This window comes from Triturus cristatus, chromosome 1_2, assembly GCF_964204655.1.
Source record: "Triturus cristatus chromosome 1_2, aTriCri1.1, whole genome shotgun sequence".
Taxonomy (NCBI): Eukaryota; Metazoa; Chordata; class Amphibia; order Caudata; family Salamandridae; genus Triturus; species Triturus cristatus.
Genome location: NC_140580.1, coordinates 141,692,138 through 141,712,585, shown reverse-complemented (window position 1 = coordinate 141,712,585; position 20,448 = coordinate 141,692,138). Strand labels below are relative to the sequence as shown.

Sequence of the window (20,448 nt, the reverse complement as noted above, 5' to 3'; positions counted from 1 at the left end):
AACAAAGGATTTCTCACAATAAGGTCTTACTATGCAGACTCTGATGTGAAGGCGCTCACTGTGCTTTTCAATGGCTTAAAGAACTGTCAAAAGGTAAAGAAGAAACGAGTGTTTCACACTACGTACAGCGCGTTTCTCCACTTTGTAAACACGCAACTATTTCACAAAGACAAAACAATTGTAGTGCGCCTAGCGCGCGTTGCATCAGCCCTTACGCTGAACCATACACTTCCAGCTTTTCGGGCACAAATAACTTCAGCAGAGCGCTAAAACATACTCCACTATTATCCGGGAGTCGGGGGAGAAATAAACCAGAAACAAACAACCTTGTCCTTCGTAACACGAGTACTACGGGAAGAGAAGGGGAGGGTTACCACCATAGGGGAGGAGGAATACAGTAGGGAACCAATCCAGGCAACGACGAGAAAGCAAGCTTACCGCTCGATAACACGGAACACCAGGAACGCGTTGCCAGCGGAGCAATCCTCTCGCTAGCCACGCGAACACACCCTGACTTCTCCTACCAAGGAACCACAGCGACCAAACAAACAGGAGCACAGGGAAACAGGAACAGGGAAGCACTTGACCAGCAAGGAGACAGGATTCGGAAAAACTGAAAGCCAAGCACTGGCTTCAGGTCGACGCCCATTATTTAAAGCAGGGAGCGTCTGCAAACTCCGCCTCCTAGTCCTCGAGCAGGGAGCGTCTAAAAACAACATGCCTTCTCAATTAACTTTATTGTACCCACGAGGCCCATTTGGCAAGACAAGAGGCTCGATGTGTAACACCTTCATGGCAAGGTGTGTGGTCTGTCCTTATTCTATGACATGTGACCTGTGCCTCTAGTGTTCCGCAACCTGTCTGTACAATAAACATCCTTCTTCTGCACATATTTGGATGTCTGTAACTCCTGTAATGCGTCTGCCTGCTCACTTACACTGGCCCACAGCTAGTTTCATGGCATGGCATATTGAGGTTGAGAATCAACGTTTGTAGCTGGCTCTTGGTAGGAGTGTCACATGCCTGGCATACGTGTCCAGGGCATATTGCACAGACCTGACTCTGTATGTAGCATATGTGTATTGCCTGTTGAGCATGTGCTCTGTACATTGACATTGGTGGTGTACTGTACTCACTCTTCGTTGTCCCTTCTAATTCACTGCAGGGCTCCGCCTCTCCTTCGACCAATTCCGGACTTGGCTGACATGCGGGAAAATGACTGTATACGCCGCTACCGCTTCCCCCAACGCTTGATTGAGGACCTGACGATACGGCTGGCACCACACCTCCAACCGCTACACAGGTATCTTACTGCACTGACACCCAAGATGAAGGTGATGGCAGCCCTACATTTCTTGGCCACAGGTACCTTTCAACATACCATTGCCCATGTCGGTGGCATGTCCCAAACCATGTTCAGCCGTGTTCTGCATGATTTTTTAGAGGCCATGTTGGAGCACCTGGATGAGTTCATTAAATTCCCAACTCCTGAGCAGTTGACAGCTGTCAAGCGTGAGTTCTATGCCCTGGGAGGGATGCCCCATGTCATTGGGTCCATAGATGGAACACATGTGGCTTTGGTACCACCACAGGCACAGGAGGTAGCCTTCCGTAACCGCAAGCATTACCACTCCATTAATGCCCTTGCAGTGTGTCTTGCCAACATGGTGATTTCACATGTCTGTGCTCGTTTTCCAGGATCAGCACACGATGCGTACATCATGAGGCGTAGCAGGGTGCCTGAAATGATACTGCAGCTGCGCAACGAACGAGCATGTATTGTTGGTGGGTATACTCTGGCAGTCCTGTATTTAACGTCATCTTCCTGTCTTACTGCTTCTCCTGACCCACTCTTGTCCATGATGTTTCCATGTAGGGGACGCTGGCTATCCCAACATGCCATGGCTGATCACGCCTCTCCGCAACCCCAGCACGGCTGCCGATCACCGCTACAACAACGCCCATGAGCGGACCAGGCGAGTGATAGAGAGGACGTTTGGCCTCCTGAAGAGCCGATTCCGTTGCCTCCACAAGACCGGTGGCGCACTCCCATATGCACCGGTGAAGGTCTGCAAGATATTCCTCGTGTGCTGCATGCTGCACAACATGGCAGTGGAGAAAGCTGTGCCACTCATCCTGGATCCAGATGAGCAGGACCATCCACCCGTGGAGGATGAAGGGCTTGGTCACGAGGCAAGTGATGTGGAGGAGGAGGAGGCGGTAGAGGACATGCGGAGTCGGTTCATACGCGACTTCTTTGCTTAGTGGTGAGTTCCAGTGTCTGAGTGTGCACGCATTGGGCTGTGTGGGGCAAGTTTTGCAATGTGTGTGTTCATCTGCATGTCTTCCAAGTGAGTCAGAGGTGTGTTTGGATGTGTCACTCGAGTGATGGTGCAATAGAAGAATGTTTTTCCAGAGTCATCATTGTCACCTAGCATGTTGACAACCTAATACGTGTCGAGTACATGCACATGCATGTGGATGTGCTTCTTTTGGCTGACTTCTGGTGTGTCTCCCATCCACAGGTACTTGCGCATGCTGTCTGCTGGTGGCATTGTTGTGCTCCTGCTATTCCTCATGAACACAACAACATGTGCTGAATCAGCGTTACATGCACAGACAAGTTCGAAAATCTCCTTTGGGTAAGGGATGCAGCACGGCTTTTTGGGAGTGGTATTTGTTTTGAATGTGTGTGCACTGCCCCTGTTCATGTTTGGATACTTTACATACATGTAGAATCACCATGGGGCACATGACATGGAGCAGAATTCACCTGAATTGATGGTCAGACTAGGTGACAGTCATCTGTAATGGGATTGTGGATTGTGATGGAGCCATCAATGTGTGTAACACTGCCCTCGGAAACATACGGGTTACACCGGGTTGACATGGTGTGTGAATTCCCCATTAGGGGCTCAATGGTGTATAGCAGCCTCTCCGTGAGCAGCAGGGGGTGTTTAGCTGTAACCCGTCACTTGTGTGCCAGTGCCATGGATTTCCAGCATCTGTGGTGGTAAGGGGGGTGCCAGTGTTGGTCCCACGTGTTCATCCACATGACCTGTGTATGTGTTGACAGAGTTGCATTAGCATTCCGACACACATGAGTAATAAAGGTGTCCCTCTGCCTCCAAGGTGCCTCATCTCTGTCAATGGTGGTCTGTTGCCACTGTGCATGCGGCATGTCTGGCATTGTTCTCAGAGATGGTGCATATGAGTCTATGTGTAGAGTAGCAAGATGCAAGCTGTTTGTCAGGGATTAGATACTGTATTGTGCATGATGTCCATGGCTGTGTAGGTATTGTGGCATGTCAGTCTCCACGACGGCCACTGTGCTGCATGTGAATCCATTGTGTGTGTGTGCCATGTTGAACCAGACATTCCTTCCTTGACATACACCTTTTGCATAGTTCCTTCCTGAGATCCTTATCTTTGTGTGCTACTTGTGGCATTGTTTCCTTGACATGGCACATGCTGCTGCAGGCCCTGCAGCAAGGGCACCCAGTGTCCACGCAAACGAGCTGGTGTTCATCATGGATTGCTTGCTGACATGTGCTATGCTGATCAGCAGCATCTGTGCCTCATGAGGCAGCACACTCTGCATTATGCACAAGATCCCCAGTTCCATCCACCTCAAGGCAAGAGGGAGACCATCCCCCAGGTCAACTACGACATCCGTGTCTAATCCTACCCTGCACTCTACGGACATGTGCGTTAGAAATCCCATGATACTTGTCCACATCCAGGGTGCATCTGCACAGCTCTGCTACTATATCCGGCGACCAGGCCACATCAACGTCAAACAGAGATGGGGGAGTGGATCACTGCCAGCTGCAGGATGACCTTCTCAATCCACGCACACACTCAGGATGCAGCCCACAACCACAACACAACCTTGTGGCACTGTGATCCAACACCCAATTGTGCCATCTCCATGCATCCAACCTTGGCTGGCCCACCATTCTCCACATCCACCTGACTCAAGCATGCAGGACATGGTTCTGCCACGTGTCTACACATACTTGGGACTCCCACCCCAGGACACTCGACATGATCCCTGACCTCTGCGCATGACTGTTGCTCTTCTAAATAGGTCTGTAGGCACAGTTGTGCGGGCACCCCCTCAGCTGGTTGGGCCCATCACGGGTGAGTATGGTGCTCCATGTCTGTCTTGGATGGTACATTGTGACCCATCCTGTGCCAGACCCCAGGGTATGGATGTTTGGAGTTACTTCTGAAATCAGGCATGGTTTGACTTTACAACACACACATGTAGTGGAATAATGCAAAATGACGGCATCATCTTGTGAATGTGATGAATTTTATTAGTGCTGGGGTACGTGTTTGGGGGGGTGACAAGAGGTGCTTGGCGGGAGTGTAGAATCCAAAGTTCACAGGGGGAGTTGGTGTCCTTGCCATTGAAAGTCATCAGAGTCTGTGCCACAGTCTTTGTCAACATTGGTCAGACAGTGACCAGCAAGGCCATGTGGCAGAGAATGTCCTTTGCTGCTGTGCTGCTGTTGGGCCAGAGGGCCAGGTGCCAGGCCAGGTGACCTGGGAGATGGTGATGTTCCGCTGACTCTCACGGTCTTTTTCGTGGACGACCCACCTTCCTGCGGGGACCCTCAGAAGCAGGCCTTGACGATGCCAGGGACACTCCGTCAGATGAATCCTCCTCCTCCTCCCTCCCTGTTTCTGGTGCTGCTCTACGCCTGGTGGCACAGGGAGGGTTTGCCAGGCTTTGGGCGATCTGACGGAGTGATTGGCTCATGTCCCTGTGCACCGCCAGGAGCTCTGCCAGTCTTGCCTCCATCCTGGCATGATGCTCGACCTGCATGGTCTTCATCTCATTGAGGGTCCCCACTACCTGGTCGATGCCCCTGGAGTCACGCCGGTATGCGTCCAGGATGCTTCTGACGTGTGACATAGCCGGGTCCTGAGCCAACTGGGCAGGTTCGCGCCTCCGCCGTCCTCCACTCCCACCACCCCTGCCCACTTGCGCCTGGCCTGCCGTTGTGGGCACATCGGGTCTCCGGGACCCCTGAGGGATGGCATTTGCGGTGTCACCTGCCTCCTCCTGGGTGCCCGGAGAACCTTGTCCCTCCTGGACAGACTGGCTGCGTTGTTGTGTGCGGGCAGGGCTCCTGGGTGTCTCCTGGGATGTGGCAGGAATGGGGGTGGTGGTTGGCACAGTTGTACCTGACGCAGGTGCTGTAGGTGGTTGGACACCAGAGGGGCCAGGTTGGTCTGGGTCATCCACGGAGTGGTGAGAGTCGTCGCTGCCGGTGGGGTCCTCTTCACGCAGAGCCTGGTCCTGTGAGTCTTCCCCTCCAGTGTTGGGGGGAGATCAACGACGTTGACCTGTGTGTGAGAGAGGCAGTGTTAATTGTGTTACATGCGACATCCATGTTTCATTCATTTTTGATTTGGCACAGTTCCTTTGGGTGGTTGGATTTGGCTAGCATTCCTCTCACAGTGCACTTGTGCATGGGTATTTCCCTTGGCCACAGCTTTCGACACTTTACCTATGTGTGACACAATCTTAGTTGATGCATCTTTTGGGAACGCAGTCAGCAGTGTAGTGAGCTGTTAGAGTCGGGGATCTCTGGTTGGCGCAAGGTTGCCCTTGTGTCAAGCAGGAACCCTCTCCTCCACGTCAGGGCGCAGGATAACCCCTCGCGAATGACCCTTGCTCACCCTCTAGGTGCGTGGCGTGAGCAGCCAAGGCGATTCCTCAGGCGTTGTTGGTTAAGCACTTACAATCACACACACAGTAAATACATCAATCCCCCCAGAAACGGACACCAGACTTGGATATATATAAAAATACGCTTCTTTATGTAAAAACAAGGATATATATCTCAGCAGACTTATCACAAGACCAATAACGTTTTCGCTATGCCACCAGGTTGTAAAGCAGGCAAATGTTCTTTGTTCTTAGCTTCAAATGGAGACTTTGTAGTCTCTTGCAAGTGTTACTTGTGGTTCCAGTACTCACAGCGATCGGCTCCTGCGAACGGGGAAATAAGGCGTTGCGGGCCCCGAGCCCGATACTGGAACTTCTTTCGTGATGTGGAGAGTCGGCACAGGTCGGTGCGACTCTCAGCTTCGGAAGTGTTCTTGGGTCCTCAATCAGCAGGTGTGGGCAAGTAGGCAGGCGCGGCCAGCGACCCTTTAGCACGGCGGTGCCGGAGGGTCTCCACAGCGGGGGCGGCGCGGCCTGAGATGTCCGGGGATAGCGAAGCGGGGTCGCAGGGCACGGTCAGTGCAGCTGGATGACCCGGCGTAGATCACAGTCGTCGGACGGCTTCCGGCGGGAGGGGTGATAGCGCGGTCAGCGCGCTCCAGTAGCAGGCGGTGACAGGGATGCAGGCGGCCTGGCCCGGGGACAGAGAGCGGCTCTGGATGGAGCGGGGCTCTCACGGGTTTGAGGCAGGCAAGCTTCTGAGTGTCACGGCCCTAGGAGGGGCGATGAGGGGCGCAGTCTCTTTCCAGCGGGATGCACACACGGCTCGAATTGGAGGACGAGCAAAAGCACAGAGAACCCACTGGTCCTGGGGTTCAGTTCAGGGGGCAAGCTCAGATCAAGCCCTTGGAGAATGTTCAAGCACAAAGTAGCAAAGTCTTTTCAGTAAGTCTCTTCCTCTCCTTTCTCAGCAAGGCAAGCAGCAGGCCAGCTCCTCCAGTGTCTTCTTCTCCTTCTAGTCGGGCAGAGGTTCTTTGTGGTAAAACAGGATTCTGGTTTCTTAGGAGCCAGGCTCCTACTTTTATACCGCGATTCTTTTGTTCTTTAGCGCCAGGGGGCCTAGGCCTGGCTCAGTCCAGTTCTGGAGTACTTTGTTATGGTGACTCTGCTCTTTCCTTTCAGCAGCAGGGCAGAGACATCAGCCGGCTTTGTGGTGGCAGAGCACAGGTCTATTCAAGAGTCAAGGTGTACTCCTCCCACCCATCCTGGTGTAATCTCTCTACCCACCACCTGGCAGCCAACCTGTCTCTGGGGATCCCCCCACCCTGCTCCTTACTGTCGCTAGGCAGAACACACACACACACACACACACAGCAGAGGCAGACGGAGATGGTCAGGTCAGTAAATACTAACTTTCTAAAAGTAGTATCTACAAACCCAGGATATTAAAATAAACTTGACTACAAGAAGTATTTTATTATTCTGAGTTCAGGCATACCAAACTTGACACTCTACCATGCTCTCTGAGTCCACTGGGGTCACCGCGTTGGCGTGATCCCAGCAGCCCATCCTGGCCTATGGAGAGCAGGTAGCCTTCAATAGTGAAGAACGGAAAGGGCTGTAATTCACTACTAAGACATGCCACACACACCAGGGCATGTCTTACCTTATGCCTACAATGCACCCTGCCCTTGGGCCTACCAGAGGGGTGGCTAATATGTGGGTAAGGGAAGGTTTAGGGACTGGCAAGTGGGGGCACTTGCGCAGTCAGCGCGACGGTCCCGGACCGCGCACAGGGTCTGCGGTGGCAGACCCTAGACACATTTTACAAGGCCGCTTCAGTGGGTGGCGCAACCAGCGCTGCAAGCCCACCAGCAGCATTGGCATTCACGAGCCCTGGCACCCCTGGTGCACTTTACTGGGGACTGACAGTGAATCCAATAAACCAATCATGGACATCAATTACAGGTACACTTTACTTAGGGAGCACTTGCACTGCGGCACGGATTAGCCGTGGCGCAGTGCCCTGAGCGGACAACACCAGCAAAACAATCGAGGCACACCATCAAAAAGTGGAAGGGAAACTCACGCCAAGGTGCCAGGTCTAACACGTGTCCCCTCCAGCTGAAATGTGGGGAGAACTACCCTTGCCCAGGGGGTTCCTCGTCACTAAGGCGGAAATACCTGGACAGACCGTCAGCGTTGGCGTGATCTGTACCAGGACGGTGTTCCACCGTAAAGTCCATACCCTGTAGGGAGATGGACCACCTCAACAGCTTCGGGTTTTCACCCCTCATTTGCATCAACCATCTGAGGGGCCTGTGGTCCGTCTGAACCCGGAAGTGAGACCCAAACAAGTAGGGTCTTAGCTTCTTCAGCGCCCAGACCACAGCAAATGCTTCTCGCTCAATTGCACTCCACCTACTTTCCCGTGGAAGTAACCTCCTACTGATGAAGGCTACGGGTTGGTCCCAGCCCTCCTCAGTCATCTGTGAGAGAACAGCCCCTACACCATGCTCTGAAGCGTCTGTCTGCACTAGGAATTCCTTGGAGAAGTCAGGGGCCAAGAGCACGGGCGCCGTGCACATGGCAGTCTTCAGGGTGTCGAAAGCTTTCTGACAGGTGTCAGTCCAAATCACGTTCCTGGGCTGCTTCTTAGAAGTCAGCTCCGTCAAGGGGGCAACGATCGTTCCATAGCCCTTGACAAACCTCCTGTAGTACCCAGTGAGCCCCAGGAAGGCCCTCACTGCGGTCTGCGTCTTGGGGGGTTCCCAAGCCAGGATGGTCTCAATTTTGGGTTGCAAGGGTGCCACCTTGCCACTCCCCACTTGGTGTCCCAAGTACACCACGGAACCCTGCCCGATCTGGCACTTGCTTGCCTTGATCGTGAGGCCTGCTCGGCGCAGAGCCATCAACACTTCCCAGAGGTGGCGCAGGTGTTCGGGCCAGGTGGCACTGAACACTGCGATGTCATCCAGGTAGGCGGCACTGAACGCATCCAGCCCAACCATTACCTGGTTGACCAACCTCTGAAAGGTGGCAGGGGCATTCTTCATCCCAAATGGCATGACTCGGAACTGGAAGTGCCCATCTGGTGTAGAGAATGCGGACCTCTCTTTGGCCCCATCGGTCAAGGCGATCTGCCAGTACCCAGACGTTAAATCAAACGTGCTGAGGAACCGGGCAGCCCCCAGCCGATCAATGAGCTCATCAGCTCTGGGGATGGGGTGCGCGTCAGTCTTCGTTACTGAATTGAGTCCTCTGTAGTCCACACAGAACCGGAGTTCAGGTGTGGCTCCCGGCGCAGCAGCCTTTGGGACCAAGACCACGGGGCTGGACCAAGGACTGCTGGAGGACTCAACCACCCCTAGCGCAAGCATTTTGGAGACCTCCTCCTTAATGCAAGCTCTGACCCTGTCAGTTACCCTGTAAGCCTTGTGCTTTACAGGTAAGCTGTCTCCTGTGTCCACATCATGGACGCACCAATCTGTGACACCAGGAACCAGGGAGAATCGGTCGGAAAACTGTCCCAGCAAGTGGCGGCAATCTTCCTGTTGTTCGGGCGTCAGGGTGGGTGAGAGGTTAACTCCATCCACTGACCCATCTTTCTCAGAGGCCACTAAGAGGTCAGGAAGAGGCTCGGTCTCCTCTTCCATTCCATCATCAGTGGCCAGCAGCATGCCCACTTCGGTCCTCTCTAAGTGGGGCTTAAGGCGGTTAACATGTAGGACCCTCAAAGGGTTCCTGGGAGTCTGCATGTCCACCAAGTAGGTGATAGGACTTTTGCGCTCCACAACCTCAAATGGACCTGTCCACTTATCCTGAAGTGCACAAGGCTCCACCGGGGCCAAGACCCACACCTTTTGTCCAGGTTGAAGCTCTACCAGAGTGGCATTCCGGTCGTACCACCGCTTCATCTCCTCCTGGCTGGCTTCCAGATTTGCCTCAGCAAGTTGCCTGAAACGCCTAGTCTGGTTTCGGAAGGCCAGCATGTAACTATATACATTCTGGGGAGGTTTCCTGGGAGATTGCTCCCAGCCTTCCTTTACCAAACTCAGAGGTCCTCTTACCGGGTGACCATACAGAAGCTCAAAGGGGCTGAACCCTAGAGACTTCTGTGGCACCTCTCGGTAAGCGAAGAGCAGGCATGGCAAGAGGACGTCCCACTTACGCCTCATTGGACCGTCCAGGCCCATGATCATGCCTTTGAGGGTTCGGTTGAATCTCTCAACCAACCCATTTCCTTGGGGGTGGTAAGGAGTGGTGAACTTGTAAGTTACCCCACACTCCTTCCACAGGGATTTCATATATGTGGATATGAAATTGGTCCCCCTGTCGCTCACCACCTCTAGAGGGAATCCCACTCGGGAGAAAATTCCCATCAGTGCCCGTCCCACCACGGGGGCCGTCACTGTCCTCAGAGGGATGGCTTCAGGGTACCGGGTGGCATGGTCCACCAAGACCAGGATGAACCTGTTGCCCAGGGCTGTCTTGGGGTCCAGAGGCCCCACAATATCAATACCCACTCGTTGGAATGGCGTACCGACCACAGGGAAAGGTTGCAGAGGAGCCTTATGCTTCCCTCCGCTCTTACCACTTGCCTGGCAAGTCTGACAGGTTCTGCAGTAGGAATCTGAATTCTTATGCATTTGGGGCCAGTAAAAGTGGGTGACAAGCCTGTCATAGGTCTTGTCCATCCCCAAATGTCCTGCTAAAGGCACATCGTGAGCCAGCCCCAGTAGGAAGGTTCTGAACTTCTGGGGTACCACCAGCACACGGGCTGACCCAGGTTCAGCAGCCTTAGGCTCGGAATACAGGAGGTCACTCTCCCAGTACACGTAGTGTGTTTTGGCCTGAACACCATTGGCCTGGTCTGCAGCCTGTTGCCGCATACCCACGAGAGAAGGGCATTCTTTCTGCTCCCTGCAGAATTCCTCCCTGGAGGGACCTCCTTCTTGCTGCCAATGGGTCAGCTCAGGCAGGTCTCCCAGTTCGGCAATCTGTTCCCCGGTAGGCTCCAGAGCATCCCCCTCCGGGTCTGCTTCCTCCTGGGCCGTGGGAACTTCGGGGGCCGGCTTCCCGCGCCTCCTGCGCCTTCTCCCTAAGGCCGGTTCCTGGACCTCTCCCTCAGGCTCCAGGACCCTCTCAACACCCCTACTGGCTGCCATGGACCGGGTGGTCACGCACGCCCAGTCGGGTAGACCCACCATCCTCAGATGCGTGGTCTTCTCCACCTTTTCCCAAGGGGAGCTCTCCAGGTCGTTTCCTAGCAGACAGTCTACAGGCATGTCAGTTCTCACAGCGACTTGTAGAGTACCAGAGACCTCCCCCCACTCAAAGGGAACTTGAGCCATTGGACAACGACTCTCTATGTTGTCAGCATTGACAACCCTACAGTAGGCATTGGGTACAATCTGCTCTTGAGACATCAGGTGTTGCCTCACCGAGGTCACGCTGGCTCCTGTATCTCTAAGAGCCTCAACCTTCTTTCCATTGATGGTCACTACTTGCCCATATTTCTTAGTGTTAGAGGGCAAGTAAGTTTCGGGGACCATCTCACTGTCTCCTAGCGAGACTAGGGTCATCTGCCCGGGACCCCCACCCTCCTGGACTGCTACCTCCTCCCCAAAGTTAACACTAGCTACTTGCCGGGGTGGAGCACCAGTGGGTGCGGTCTTACCAAACAGGCGACACTTAGGATCAGAGGCAATGTGACCCGGGTCACCACACCTATAACAATTGAAGGGCCCCTTTGGAACAGGTCTACCTGTCGGGGCCCCGTTCTGCTGCGGGGGTGGGGGTGGCTGAGAACCCTTCTGCTGGTTCCCTTGGGGATTACTTTGGGGGCCTTTTTGGAACCCTTTCTGTTTACCCCTGTCCCCCCCACTCTTCTGCTGGGGACCCTGCCCACCTTTGGCGGAGTCTCCCACTTGACCCTTGTGGACCCTGGTGCTGAGCCAGCGGTCCGCCTCCTCAGCAAGTTTCCTCGGGTTGGACAGCTTGCTATCAATCAGGTGCTGGCGTAGCTCAGGAAAACATTGACTGGACAAGTGCTCCCATGCAATTAAATCAAGCAGCCCTTGATAATCATTCACTTTGCTACCCTTCACCCAACCATCCAGTGCTCTGCAGAAAAAGGTTACATACTCCACATATGTACTCTCAGGGATCTTCTTAGTCTCCCTGAACCGCTGTCTATATAGCTCCGGAGTTAACCCATACCTGTTCATTAAAGCTTCCTTCATATGGGGGTATGAGGCTTGGAGATCTAAGGGTAAATCTAACAGCGTGTCACGCCCTTCAGCAAGGAACCTTCCCCACAACCCCGCTCCCCAGTCTTTCTCAGGGACCCGGTGTGAGGACATGGCCACCTCGTAGGCTCTAAACCACTGCCCTATGTCATCCTTTCTAAAATACTCCTTTACTACATCTTTGGGGATGTACACCTTGGACTCTACCTGCACCGGTGGAGTGCTGCCACCAGAAGGAGCGGTGTCCAAACTTTTCGCCTTCAGCTCCAACTCCTTCAATCTGATATCATGATCCATTTGGCGTTGTTGTGCCTCCAGGGCCAACTTCTGCTTTTCCATTTCCATTTGTCCTGCCAACTTTGCCATCTCCATTGCATGCGCCCTGTCTGCTGCCCTGTCTGCCAGCTCCTCTGGCGACCGGACTCTGCTGGGCTCCTCAAGGTTGTCGGGCGGAACGATGTCCCCCGCATTCCGTGGGTCTCGTGACTCCTTCCAGGCTCTCAGTGCCTTGGCGTACTGGGTTCTCCTTTTGAATCCAGCATGGGGGACTCGGAATTTTACACTGTAGCCTTTCAATTGCTCTATCGTGTAGCCTTCCAGTCTCTCCCAATCCACCTCATCTATTCCAGAAATCACAGAGAGTGCTCTTCCAGCGGAGTGTGAGCCAGGCATGGTTGCAGTAATGGCAGATGTCTCAACAAAGTTCCAAAAATGAAAACCTGTGGCTGCGTTACTTGGTCTGCTCTCACTATCTGGTGATTAATAATTCACTGTATGTAAATTACAAGTGCAAATCCGGAATCCCAACCGCTGCCAACAATGTTAGAGTCGGGGATCTCTGGTTGGCGCAAGGTTGCCCTTGTGTCAAGCAGGAACCCTCTCCTCCACGTCAGGGCGCAGGATAACCCCTCGCGAATGACCCTTGCTCACCCTCTAGGTGCGTGGCGTGAGCAGCCAAGGCGATTCCTCAGGCGTTGTTGGTTAAGCACTTACAATCACACACACAGTAAATACATCAATCCCCCCAGAAACGGACACCAGACTTGGATATATATAAAAATACGCTTCTTTATGTAAAAACAAGGATATATATCTCAGCAGACTTATCACAAGACCAATAACGTTTTCGCTATGCCACCAGGTTGTAAAGCAGGCAAATGTTCTTTGTTCTTAGCTTCAAATGGAGACTTTGTAGTCTCTTGCAAGTGTTACTTGTGGTTCCAGTACTCACAGCGATCGGCTCCTGCGAACGGGGAAATAAGGCGTTGCGGGCCCCGAGCCCGATACTGGAACTTCTTTCGTGATGTGGAGAGTCGGCACAGGTCGGTGCGACTCTCAGCTTCGGAAGTGTTCTTGGGTCCTCAATCAGCAGGTGTGGGCAAGTAGGCAGGCGCGGCCAGCGACCCTTTAGCACGGCGGTGCCGGAGGGTCTCCACAGCGGGGGCGGCGCGGCCTGAGATGTCCGGGGATAGCGAAGCGGGGTCGCAGGGCACGGTCAGTGCAGCTGGATGACCCGGCGTAGATCACAGTCGTCGGACGGCTTCCGGCGGGAGGGGTGATAGCGCGGTCAGCGCGCTCCAGTAGCAGGCGGTGACAGGGATGCAGGCGGCCTGGCCCGGGGACAGAGAGCGGCTCTGGATGGAGCGGGGCTCTCACGGGTTTGAGGCAGGCAAGCTTCTGAGTGTCACGGCCCTAGGAGGGGCGATGAGGGGCGCAGTCTCTTTCCAGCGGGATGCACACACGGCTCGAATTGGAGGACGAGCAAAAGCACAGAGAACCCACTGGTCCTGGGGTTCAGTTCAGGGGGCAAGCTCAGATCAAGCCCTTGGAGAATGTTCAAGCACAAAGTAGCAAAGTCTTTTCAGTAAGTCTCTTCCTCTCCTTTCTCAGCAAGGCAAGCAGCAGGCCAGCTCCTCCAGTGTCTTCTTCTCCTTCTAGTCGGGCAGAGGTTCATTGTGGTAAAACAGGATTCTGGTTTCTTAGGAGCCAGGCTCCTACTTTTATACCGCGATTCTTTTGTTCTTTAGCGCCAGGGGGCCTAGGCCTGGCTCAGTCCAGTTCTGGAGTACTTTGTTATGGTGACTCTGCTCTTTCCTTTCAGCAGCAGGGCAGAGACATCAGCCGGCTTTGTGGTGGCAGAGCACAGGTCTATTCAAGAGTCAAGGTGTACTCCTCCCACCCATCCTGGTGTAATCTCTCTACCCACCACCTGGCAGCCAACCTGTCTCTGGGGATCCCCCCACCCTGCTCCTTACTGTCGCTAGGCAGAACACACACACACACACACACACAGCAGAGGCAGACGGAGATGGTCAGGTCAGTAAATACTAACTTTCTAAAAGTAGTATCTACAAACCCAGGATATTAAAATAAACTTGACTACAAGAAGTATTTTATTATTCTGAGTTCAGGCATACCAAACTTGACACTCTACCATGCTCTCTGAGTCCACTGGGGTCACCGCGTTGGCGTGATCCCAGCAGCCCATCCTGGCCTATGGAGAGCAGGTAGCCTTCAATAGTGAAGAACGGAAAGGGCTGTAATTCACTACTAAGACATGCCACACACACCAGGGCATGTCTTACCTTATGCCTACAATGCACCCTGCCCTTGGGCCTACCAGAGGGGTGGCTAATATGTGGGTAAGGGAAGGTTTAGGGACTGGCAAGTGGGGGCACTTGCGCAGTCAGCGCGACGGTCCCGGACCGCGCACAGGGTCTGCGGTGGCAGACCCTAGACACATTTTACAAGGCCGCTTCAGTGGGTGGCGCAACCAGCGCTGCAAGCCCACCAGCAGCATTGGCATTCACGAGCCCTGGCACCCCTGGTGCACTTTACTGGGGACTGACAGTGAATCCAATAAACCAATCATGGACATCAATTACAGGTACACTTTACTTAGGGAGCACTTGCACTGCGGCACGGATTAGCCGTGGCGCAGTGCCCTGAGCGGACAACACCAGCAAAACAATCGAGGCACACCATCAAAAAGTGGAAGGGAAACTCACGCCAAGGTGCCAGGTCTAACACGTGTCCCCTCCAGCTGAAATGTGGGGAGAACTACCCTTGCCCAGGGGGTTCCTCGTCACTAAGGCGGAAATACCTGGACAGACCGTCAGCGTTGGCGTGATCTGTACCAGGACGGTGTTCCACCGTAAAGTCCATACCCTGTAGGGAGATGGACCACCTCAACAGCTTCGGGTTTTCACCCCTCATTTGCATCAACCATCTGAGGGGCCTGTGGTCCGTCTGAACCCGGAAGTGAGACCCAAACAAGTAGGGTCTTAGCTTCTTCAGCGCCCAGACCACAGCAAATGCTTCTCGCTCAATTGCACTCCACCTACTTTCCCGTGGAAGTAACCTCCTACTGATGAAGGCTACGGGTTGGTCCCAGCCCTCCTCAGTCATCTGTGAGAGAACAGCCCCTACACCATGCTCTGAAGCGTCTGTCTGCACTAGGAATTCCTTGGAGAAGTCAGGGGCCAAGAGCACGGGCGCCGTGCACATGGCAGTCTTCAGGGTGTCGAAAGCTTTCTGACAGGTGTCAGTCCAAATCACGTTCCTGGGCTGCTTCTTAGAAGTCAGCTCCGTCAAGGGGGCAACGATCGTTCCATAGCCCTTGACAAACCTCCTGTAGTACCCAGTGAGCCCCAGGAAGGCCCTCACTGCGGTCTGCGTCTTGGGGGGTTCCCAAGCCAGGATGGTCTCAATTTTGGGTTGCAAGGGTGCCACCTTGCCACTCCCCACTTGGTGTCCCAAGTACACCACGGAACCCTGCCCGATCTGGCACTTGCTTGCCTTGATCGTGAGGCCTGCTCGGCGCAGAGCCATCAACACTTCCCAGAGGTGGCGCAGGTGTTCGGGCCAGGTGGCACTGAACACTGCGATGTCATCCAGGTAGGCGGCACTGAACGCATCCAGCCCAACCATTACCTGGTTGACCAACCTCTGAAAGGTGGCAGGGGCATTCTTCATCCCAAATGGCATGACTCGGAACTGGAAGTGCCCATCTGGTGTAGAGAATGCGGACCTCTCTTTGGCCCCATCGGTCAAGGCGATCTGCCAGTACCCAGACGTTAAATCAAACGTGCTGAGGAACCGGGCAGCCCCCAGCCGATCAATGAGCTCATCAGCTCTGGGGATGGGGTGCGCGTCAGTCTTCGTTACTGAATTGAGTCCTCTGTAGTCCACACAGAACCGGAGTTCAGGTGTGGCTCCCGGCGCAGCAGCCTTTGGGACCAAGACCACGGGGCTGGACCAAGGACTGCTGGAGGACTCAACCACCCCTAGCGCAAGCATTTTGGAGACCTCCTCCTTAATGCAAGCTCTGACCCTGTCAGTTACCCTGTAAGCCTTGTGCTTTACAGGTAAGCTGTCTCCTGTGTCCACATCATGGACGCACCAATCTGTGACACCAGGAACCAGGGAGAATCGGTCGGAAAACTGTCCCAGCAAGTGGCGGCAATCTTCCTGTTGTTCGGGCGTCAGGGTGGGTGAGAGGTTAACTCCATCCACTGACCCATCTTTCTCAGAGGCCACTAAGAGGTCAGGAAGAGGCTCGGTCTCCTCTTCCATTCCATCATCAGTGGCCAGCAGCATGCCCACTTCGGTCCTCTCTAAGTGGGGCTTAAGGCGGTTAACATGTAGGACCCTCAAAGGGTTCCTGGGAGTCTGCATGTCCACCAAGTAGGTGATAGGACTTTTGCGCTCCACAACCTCAAATGGACCTGTCCACTTATCCTGAAGTGCACAAGGCTCCACCGGGGCCAAGACCCACACCTTTTGTCCAGGTTGAAGCTCTACCAGAGTGGCATTCCGGTCGTACCACCGCTTCATCTCCTCCTGGCTGGCTTCCAGATTTGCCTCAGCAAGTTGCCTGAAACGCCTAGTCTGGTTTCGGAAGGCCAGCATGTAACTATATACATTCTGGGGAGGTTTCCTGGGAGATTGCTCCCAGCCTTCCTTTACCAAACTCAGAGGTCCTCTTACCGGGTGACCATACAGAAGCTCAAAGGGGCTGAACCCTAGAGACTTCTGTGGCACCTCTCGGTAAGCGAAGAGCAGGCATGGCAAGAGGACGTCCCACTTACGCCTCATTGGACCGTCCAGGCCCATGATCATGCCTTTGAGGGTTCGGTTGAATCTCTCAACCAACCCATTTCCTTGGGGGTGGTAAGGAGTGGTGAACTTGTAAGTTACCCCACACTCCTTCCACAGGGATTTCATATATGTGGATATGAAATTGGTCCCCCTGTCGCTCACCACCTCTAGAGGGAATCCCACTCGGGAGAAAATTCCCATCAGTGCCCGTCCCACCACGGGGGCCGTCACTGTCCTCAGAGGGATGGCTTCAGGGTACCGGGTGGCATGGTCCACCAAGACCAGGATGAACCTGTTGCCCAGGGCTGTCTTGGGGTCCAGAGGCCCCACAATATCAATACCCACTCGTTGGAATGGCGTACCGACCACAGGGAAAGGTTGCAGAGGAGCCTTATGCTTCCCTCCGCTCTTACCACTTGCCTGGCAAGTCTGACAGGTTCTGCAGTAGGAATCTGAATTCTTATGCATTTGGGGCCAGTAAAAGTGGGTGACAAGCCTGTCATAGGTCTTGTCCATCCCCAAATGTCCTGCTAAAGGCACATCGTGAGCCAGCCCCAGTAGGAAGGTTCTGAACTTCTGGGGTACCACCAGCACACGGGCTGACCCAGGTTCAGCAGCCTTAGGCTCGGAATACAGGAGGTCACTCTCCCAGTACACGTAGTGTGTTTTGGCCTGAACACCATTGGCCTGGTCTGCAGCCTGTTGCCGCATACCCACGAGAGAAGGGCATTCTTTCTGCTCCCTGCAGAATTCCTCCCTGGAGGGACCTCCTTCTTGCTGCCAATGGGTCAGCTCAGGCAGGTCTCCCAGTTCGGCAATCTGTTCCCCGGTAGGCTCCAGAGCATCCCCCTCCGGGTCTGCTTCCTCCTGGGCCGTGGGAACTTCGGGGGCCGGCTTCCCGCGCCTCCTGCGCCTTCTCCCTAAGGCCGGTTCCTGGACTTCTCCCTCAGGCTCCAGGACCCTCTCAACACCCCTACTGGCTGCCATGGACCGGGTGGTCACGCACGCCCAGTCGGGTAGACCCACCATCCTCAGATGCGTGGTCTTCTCCACCTTTTCCCAAGGGGAGCTCTCCAGGTCGTTTCCTAGCAGACAGTCTACAGGCATGTCAGTTCTCACAGCGACTTGTAGAGTACCAGAGACCTCCCCCCACTCAAAGGGAACTTGAGCCATTGGACAACGACTCTCTATGTTGTCAGCATTGACAACCCTACAGTAGGCATTGGGTACAATCTGCTCTTGAGACACCAGGTGTTGCCTCACCGAGGTCACGCTGGCTCCTGTATCTCTAAGAGCCTCAACCTTCTTTCCATTGATGGTCACTACTTGCCCATATTTCTTAGTGTTAGAGGGCAAGTAAGTTTCGGGGACCATCTCACTGTCTCCTAGCGAGACTAGGGTCATCTGCCCGGGACCCCCACCCTCCTGGACTGCTACCTCCTCCCCAAAGTTAACACTAGCTACTTGCCGGGGTGGAGCACCAGTGGGTGCGGTCTTACCAAACAGGCGACACTTAGGATCAGAGGCAATGTGACCCGGGTCACCACACCTATAACAATTGAAGGGCCCCTTTGGAACAGGTCTACCTGTCGGGGCCCCGTTCTGCTGCGGGGGTGGGGGTGGCTGAGAACCCTTCTGCTGGTTCCCTTGGGGATTACTTTGGGGGCCTTTTTGGAACCCTTTCTGTTTACCCCTGTCCCCCCCACTCTTCTGCTGGGGACCCTGCCCACCTTTGGCGGAGTCTCCCACTTGACCCTTGTGGACCCTGGTGCTGAGCCAGCGGTCCGCCTCCTCAGCAAGTTTCCTCGGGTTGGACAGCTTGCTATCAATCAGGTGCTGGCGTAGCTCAGGAAAACATTGACTGGACAAGTGCTCCCATGCAATTAAATCAAGCAGCCCTTGATAATCATTCACTTTGCTACCCTTCACCCAACCATCCAGTGCTCTGCAGAAAAAGGTTACATACTCCACATATGTACTCTCAGGGATCTTCTTAGTCTCCCTGAACCGCTGTCTATATAGCTCCGGAGTTAACCCATACCTGTTCATTAAAGCTTCCTTCATATGGGGGTATGAGGCTTGGAGATCTAAGGGTAAATCTAACAGCGTGTCACGCCCTTCAGCAAGGAACCTTCCCCACAACCCCGCTCCCCAGTCTTTCTCAGGGACCCGGTGTGAGGACATGGCCACCTCGTAGGCTCTAAACCACTGCCCTATGTCATCCTTTCTAAAATACTCCTTTACTACATCTTTGGGGATGTACACCTTGGACTCTACCTGCACCGGTGGAGTGCTGCCACCAGAAGGAGCGGTGTCCAAACTTTTCGCCTTCAGCTCCAACTCCTTCAATCTGATATCATGATCCATTTGGCGTTGTTGTGCCTCCAGGGCCAACTTCTGCTTTTCCATTTCCATTTGTCCTGCCAACTTTGCCATCTCCATTGCATGCGCCCTGTCTGCTGCCCTGTCTGCCAGCTCCTCTGGCGACCGGACTCTGCTGGGCTCCTCAAGGTTGTCGGGCGGAACGATGTCCCCCGCATTCCGTGGGTCTCGTGACTCCTTCCAGGCTCTCAGTGCCTTGGCGTACTGGGTTCTCCTTTTGAATCCAGCATGGGGGACTCGGAATTTTACACTGTAGCCTTTCAATTGCTCTATCGTGTAGCCTTCCAGTCTCTCCCAATCCACCTCATCTATTCCAGAAATCACAGAGAGTGCTCTTCCAGCGGAGTGTGAGCCAGGCATGGTTGCAGTAATGGCAGATGTCTCAACAAAGTTCCAAAAATGAAAACCTGTGGCTGCGTTACTTGGTCTGCTCTCACTATCTGGTGATTAATAATTCACTGTATGTAAATTACAAGTGCAAATCCGGAATCCCAACCGCTGCCAACAATGTTAGAGTCGGGGATCTCTGGTTGGCGCAAGGTTGCCCTTGTGTCAAGCAGGAACCCTCTCCTCCACGTCAGGGCGCAGGATAACCCCTCGCGAATGACCCTTGCTCACCCTCTAGGTGCGTGGCGTGAGCAGCCAAGGCGATTCCTCAGGCGTTGTTGGTTAAGCACTTACAATCACACACACAGTAAATACATCAATCCCCCCAGAAACGGACACCAGACTTGGATATATATAAAAATACGCTTCTTTATGTAAAAACAAGGATATATATCTCAGCAGACTTATCACAAGACCAATAACGTTTTCGCTATGCCACCAGGTTGTAAAGCAGGCAAATGTTCTTTGTTCTTAGCTTCAAATGGAGACTTTGTAGTCTCTTGCAAGTGTTACTTGTGGTTCCAGTACTCACAGCGATCGGCTCCTGCGAACGGGGAAATAAGGCGTTGCGGGCCCCGAGCCCGATACTGGAACTTCTTTCGTGATGTGGAGAGTCGGCACAGGTCGGTGCGACTCTCAGCTTCG

General features: G+C 54.0%; 1 protein-coding gene across 1 annotated transcript in view; it reads right to left on the bottom strand.

The window, feature by feature from the left end:
- Positions 1-5,263: 5,263 nt before the first annotated feature.
- The window catches only part of LOC146866970 (uncharacterized), a 62,891-nt gene continuing 47,706 nt past the window's right edge, over positions 5,264-20,448 (bottom strand). The window contains exon 7 of the mRNA XM_085603295.1: positions 5,264-5,358. The gene's annotated coding sequence lies outside the window, so the exon portion shown is untranslated. The remainder of the gene's footprint in view (positions 5,359-20,448) is intronic.